This window comes from Petaurus breviceps, unplaced genomic scaffold, assembly GCF_028583685.1.
Source record: "Petaurus breviceps papuanus isolate PSGF00001 unplaced genomic scaffold, PetGlider_PUasm1.0 98, whole genome shotgun sequence".
Lineage (NCBI taxonomy): Eukaryota > Metazoa > Chordata > Mammalia > Diprotodontia > Petauridae > Petaurus > Petaurus breviceps.
Genome location: NW_027187460.1, coordinates 10,578,055 through 10,585,049, shown reverse-complemented (window position 1 = coordinate 10,585,049; position 6,995 = coordinate 10,578,055). Strand labels below are relative to the sequence as shown.

Genomic DNA, 6,995 nt, shown 5'->3' with positions numbered 1-6,995 from the left:
CCCTGGAAATAGTTTTTATCTGAAATTTGGCTCAAATTTATTACTGATGTCTTTTGTTTTCAAATAGTTTTCTCCCCTCCAGTGTGTTACTTTTCTTTTCCCTGGCCAGGTCTGGATTATCCATCAACTGCACAAAAGTGAGTAATCACCACAATAGCTGTGAGGAAGCTGGCTTTCTTCCCCTCTAGCAAGTGGAGCCACCAGCCTGGTTCTGAGGTCTCTGGACCAGAATCAAAGCATTTCATCTTGTGTCCACCTTCGGAAGCAGTCAGACTGGCAGGGACATTTATCATCCTATTGAAGGAAGGAAACACCTTCAACCCCCATGGGGATTGTCAAATACACAATCAGGTGGTGAATCACACTTTGTCTCTTCTCCATCTGCTTTCCTGTATCAAGGTTATTTGTTCATTTCCATACAGAAGAAAGGGTTCCCCACTCTCTTACCAGTACTCTCTACATTCTTAAAATAAGGTTTAGAACAAAGCATTAGAATGGGGAAAAAGCCCTAATAATTTGTTTTTGAATAAATTTACTCCTAGGCACTTAAAAAAAAGCCTTCAGAATGTTAACTCTCAATACAATTCAATATTATTCTCCACTATATTTGTCCTTTTCCTCACTCTTACTACCATTAAAACAGTTGTTATAATTATAACTACTACAGTCACAACAGGCCTTGTAAATTTTAAAGTATTCTAAAAATAATCATTATGATTATAATATTTATTATTATTTTATCATCACTTACTGTTAATAGGATCATAGGTTTCGCACCCCTGACAGATTTTTAAATGAACTTGGAGATCCTTTAGACTACCCTTATAGAGGGCACTGGACATAGAGTCAGGAAGACCTATGTTCTAATCCCACTTTAGACATTCACTAATGGTATGACTCTAGACATGTCAAATAAGCTCTCTGTGCCAGTTTTCTCATCTGTAAAATGATGGTTGGGCTTGATGGCCTTTTACATTGCTTCCAATTCTTAATTTATGATCTCAAAGTCCCAGAAAGTTTAACTGAATTGCCCATAGTCAAATAGGTAAAAAGTAACAGAGATAAAATTCATTCATTCATTCTACAAACATAGAGTAAAATCCTAGTGTTTGTGAAGCACTGTGCTTGGCACTGAGACACAGAGATGAAATCAAAACAGGCCCTGCATTTAAGGAGTTTAATTTCTAGTAGAGAATTAGAAAATGTGCAAGGATGAGTAGGCACAAAATATTTATAGTCAGTTATTAATGGTGTATTAAGTGCTTACTATGTCCCAAACACTGTACTAAGTGCTGGCAAAAGAAAGTCCCTGTCCTCAAGGAGCTAATAGGGAAAATAACAAACAACTGTGTACAAACAAGCTATAGACAGATAAACTGGAAATAATAGCAGAGGAAAGACACTCATATTAACAGGGATTAGGAAAAGACTTTTTGTAGACAGTGGGATTTTAACTGGGACACAAAAGATGCTGTAGAAGCCAAGAGACAGAAATGAGAATACACATAATAAATATATTGTAATTTATGGGGAAAGGACTCAATAGTGAGTAGGGGAGATGAGGACTGTGCCCACCATATAAACAAAGTGCATATAGATGAAGTTATTATTAGTTCTTTAATGTATGTACAATGCGGTGCAAATTTATAAACACTTTATAAATTTCAGTTATTTATCATTACTATCTAATTTGAATTTCACATCTTACCCTTTGAGATAGGCAGGGCAGAGATAATTATCAACATTACACTGAGAAGAAAACTGAGGTGCAGAATGGGAAAGTGATATTTTTTTTTAGCTAAAGCGTCCATTTATTTAATAGCAGTAATCAATTAAAATTATAAAAACCCTTTCCCTTGTTGAGCATTAGAGGATGGCGTTATAAACACAGACAGAATGATGGGGGAAGAGGACAGCTCAAGGGGGAGTGGTCAGTTTGAATGTTGGATGGCAATGAAACACACACTCCACCGGCCTTCCCACCAGGGAGCATTGTAAATCTATGTTCCCTCTGAGGGAGTTACAAAGGTTAGAGGGGCTGTTGAGGAAAAAGGGGAAAAAGAAAATTATCTCAAATCCACAGCCATTGAGATAGCCTAGCCACATCCATCCTTTATTTCAAACAACCTGATACCTGCTAGCATCCAGACTGATGAAACACAGTTAATGTGACGGGTGGGCTTTGTATACCAGAGTGGTGGTAGCCCTCAATTGGCAGGAGAGACAGAGTTTCACTCTTACGGTCAGATGAATTGCGAACTGGATTGTAGAGATGGGGGGAAAAGTCTAAAGGTCTTTGATGCTTCCAAAACTTGTTAAAAAAAATGAAAAGAAAGGGGTTCTGTGGCCTCTACGCCCTTCCCCCCCACCCTTCTCCTGGGTTCAGGGTGGGGTGGGGGAAGATTAGCGGTTCGCTTTGACCTGGAAGCAAATGGACAATGGACAGGGTAGGGTTGAGGGCAAAGGGGAAAAAGGGAAGAAGGTCGGGGGTAGTTGTTTGGATTGGCTGGTGGTGAGATTCTTGAATTGCTTGTTGAGTTTTCATTACTTGGCGAGCTGGAGGAGGAGGAGAAGGAAGAAAGATTCATTCTTGTCAGTCCCAGGGCACTTGTGGCAGTTTTCTGTCCACTTAAGGTTTTCCGACACACTGGGCCGGTATCATGCTGTTCCAGCCAGGGGACTATGCAGCTGACTTGGAATAAGCGATTGAAAGGTAATTGCCGGACATTCTCACCCAGAGTATCTTTGCAAACAGGACATTCTAACCCTGAACCTACATGTTCTTCTGTGAATTGTATGGTGGAAATTGCTTGTATTTTCTTTGTCTGCTGGTGGGGGACCGGTTTTTTCAAACTGATTAAGGAGCTGTTTAATGATCGTATCCAGGCCATAAGCACCCCACGAATAGGCCATTGCATTTCCTCCTGACTCATTTTTTTTTTTTTTTGCTTTTTGGAGGGCAGTTGGGATTAAGTGACTTGTCCAAAGTCTGAGTCACATTTGAACTGAGGTTCTCCTCACTCCAAGGCCGGTGCTCTATTCACTGCACCACCTAGCTGTCCCAGTCCATTGGATTTCAATTCAAAACACCCCACAGGTTCAATCCCGGGTTTGGTATTGTTGTAGATGCAATAATCCCATTTACCAACTGCTAAATAATCCCTTCTAATGTTGGGACGCCTTCATGCCTGCCTGCATCACTCCGTGCATTGAGACCATAGGGGTACGTGGCTGCCCCGTGTGCCATAGCTGAGAACCGTGTTCTCCAAGTTCCTGGCGTCTTTCTGCTGCACCCCAAAGCCGATGGTGGGAAATTCAAAGCTATCATCAAAAATCCCAAAGGCAAACTGGCCATATCCCTGTGGCAAGGTGAATAAGTGCTGATACACATTCTCAGATGGTTGTGTCTGTTCTGATCTGTGGGAGCCGTAGCAGAGTTGAAACTATTTTCATTATTTCTGGTCTCCTCCTGAAACTCTTCAATAAAAGGAGACTCACACCTTGGCAGATACAGTCCTTCATCTGCAGGGAGATCTCAGGTAAGCAGCTGTGCCAGAAGTACTGTACTCTCTCGGCTTTGGTGAAGCCTCAGCCATTTCCCTTCGGAAAGTGATATATTCAAGTAAACACTCTGGAAAGTGACTGTGGGGTAGGCCTAGAAAGCATGTTTTCAAATTCTGTTTATTACACACTATGGGTGAAAATTTGATTATAGGTATATCTAAAGGTTGGTTTGACCAAAAAAAAAATCTCTCTTACAGGGAAATAAATACTAAACCTATATTTCCCACAAATACTTTCATTGTTAGGAAAGACAATGTAGAATAATAATTATAGTAATAGTAATAATAATATTTATATAGTGTTTACTATATGGCAGGCAATGTGCTAAATACTTTACAATTACTTTCTCATTTGATTCATACAACAATACTGTGAGATAGGTGCTATTTTTATCCCCATTTTAAGGATGAGGAAATTGAGGAAAAGTAATTGACTTGGCCCAATGTGACACAGTCAAGAAGTGTATGGGGCCACATTTGAACTCAAGTCTTCCTGACTCCAAGCCTAGAGCTAGTCTATACACTAGGCCACCTCCTTAGAGATCTGTTTTTCAAGACAAGAAAACCTAGGTTGAAGTAAATCTCTGACATAATCCTGGGCACAGAGATTGATTTATTCTCTCAAGGTCCCCAGGCAACTCTCTAAAACCAAACTGCAAAACACTGATGACGTGTACTGTTAAGAGGGAATCTTTATGCTAAGCATCCCTTGTAAGACTAAAATCAGAGGTCTGATGGGAAAGGAATAAAGAAAAAGATGTTTCATTGACTAAATAATTTGTATCTCAAAGGTATTTAATTATCTAAAAGACTAAACTTTTGTTTATTTATAGTCACAGTTCTGGGTTCCTGCCATTAAATACCTGTGTTATCAAGGAATGATCCCAGCCTTGCCAATCTCCTGAACTGGTGCTGAGAAATGAATTTGAGCAACTATGGAAGGGCTTTGTAAAATGGCTCCAATGAAGACTATTTCCACAGTATTAGTCTGCCTCCCACAGGAGAACTATATCCATGTTTCAGTTACCCTTAAAAGAAAACAAAACAAACAAAAACAACAAAACATTCCTCAAATGTACCATCAACCGTATTTTATCAGCCGTGATTCGGAATGATTTTTAACTGAGGACAGAAAGGAGAGGATGAAACACACTCTCAAAGCATGAAGATGTGCTGCCATTGAGGAAATTCAAGCCAATTTAAGTGAACAAAGCCTTGGGTGCTACTCTGTACCAAGCAAAGTGTTATGGAGGGCAGGGGAGTAAGATGAAAAGGGGGTGGGGGTGGGTCTCTATTCACAAGGAACTTCAGATCTAATAGGAAGTCAGCAGGCAAATAATTAGGAACAAAAAAAAGATGAGATTGATTGAAGATAATCTCAGAAGGGAAGAAGATGGGATTTTAGCTAGAATTTAAAAGAAGCCAAGAGACAGAAAAAGGAGGGAGAGGACTCCAGGCATTGGGTGAGGGGGTTGCTAATGAAAATTCTTGGAAATGGAGTATCTTGTAAGAAAAAGAGCAATGTGCCCAGTGTCATGGGATTACAGACTATGTGGAAGGGAGGAGAAAGAAAAGATGAAAAGGTAGGAAGTGGTCAGATTATGAAGGGTTTAAAAGTCAAACAGAGGATTTTATATTTATTTAATTCTGGAAGTGATAGGGAGTCATTGGGATTTATTGAATGGGGTTGGGGGTGGTGAAGTGGTGTGAGCTGGACTTTAAGAGGATCATTTTGGCAGCTGAGTGAAAAGATGGACTGGAGTGGGACTTGAAGCAGGGAGCACAACCTGACACCAAATGCAGTAGTCTGGGTATGAAACCATAAAGACTCTCACCAATATGGTGGTAGAGTTGGGAAGAGATAAGATGGTATATATGAGCTATGTTGTGAAAGTAGCATCTACCAGACATGGAAACTAATTGGAGAAGGGAATGGGAGAGTCTGAAACTGAGCATAATACCTAGATTGCAAAGCCTAGGCGACCAGGAGGATGGTAGTGCCTTCAGCTGTAACAAGAAAGTTCAGAAGAGGGAAGGGGGTGGCAGGGAGAAAGATAATGAGTTCAGTTTTGTATCTTTGACTTTATGTTTATAGAACTTCCAGCTTTAGATATTCAAGAGGAAGATGGAGATATGAGACCAAAGATCAGAGAATTCAAAGAATGTACCTTATGAAACTTGGAACAGTATAGTAGAAAGGATACTGCCAAGTGCAATGGAAAGGATAAAACCTTTGAGTTGAAAGGGAGCTTAGAATGTCCAGTTGGATATTACAAGAGATGATAGAAAATGTTAGCACTAGAAAACAGAGATATAGACTGAAGTTATAATTCCACTGATATATAGAATGCCAGGTAAGAACTCTCTAAGGAACAGACCCTCTCTGCAATGTATACTTTTACAAAACTGTCTAGGGCACTAAACTAAAATAGAAAAGGGAACCATTAAACTGAACCTAGGTCACATGTTGACTTGCAACACTACATTTTAGTATTATCTATGTTCTATATTTTAAATTTTATTTATTAAAATATTTTCCAATTTAATTTTAATTTGGTTTGGCTGGCACTAGGGAGTGTTGCAGACTGCAGAGCAACCCACATGTTTGACAGCTCAGATCTAGAGAGCTGAGGCATTAAGTGACTTGTCCAGCTGGAGGAAGATGGACTGGGGTGGGAAAACACTTGAGTCCAAAGGACAAATAGAAAGCTATTAGAATGATCCAGATGTGAAGTGATGAGGACCCTCACCAGCATGGTGGTAGTAGCAGTAGAGAGGAGAAAGAAGAGTTCACTGTCAGTATGTCTGAAGTGGAACTTGAATCCAGGTCTCCCATTCTTTTTTTTTTCCTTTTGGAGGGCAACTGGGGTTAAGTAACTTGCCCAAGGTTACACAGCTAGTTTGTGTGTGTGTGTGTGTGTGTGTGTGTGTGTGTGTGTGTGTGTGTGCGTTACGTGTCTGAGGCCGGAACCGAACTCTGGTTCTCCTGACTCTGAGGCCTGTGCTTTACTCACTGTGCCACCTAGCTGTCCCTGGTCTCCCATTCTTTAAGGCTAACTCTCTATACATTCTCCCATACTACCTCTCAAGCTGAAGGGTTTTATAGATGATATATTATTATAACAAAGCTTACAGGACATGAGTTGTAAAGATTAGTTCATAAAACTCAGACTATAGAGTATTAAAACACAGACTACATAGTATCATAACTGGAAGGTATGTCAGAGATTGTCTTGTCCAAATCTCTACAAATGCAAAACTGAGATCTGGAGTGAGAAGTGACTCTTATAAAGTCACAAAGCTATTTGGTATCACACATGGGACTTTTCTTAGGTTTAATTATTTCTTCATCCAATATTCTGTCTATCTATCTATCCATCCATCTATCTATCTATCTATCTATCTATCTATCTATCTATCTATCTATCTATC

General features: G+C 39.8%; 1 pseudogene; it reads right to left on the bottom strand.

The window, feature by feature from the left end:
- Positions 1-2,096: 2,096 nt before the first annotated feature.
- LOC138155925 (E3 ubiquitin-protein ligase RNF126-like) lies at positions 2,097-3,596 on the bottom strand (annotated as a pseudogene).
- Between the last annotated feature and the right edge of the window lie 3,399 nt (positions 3,597-6,995).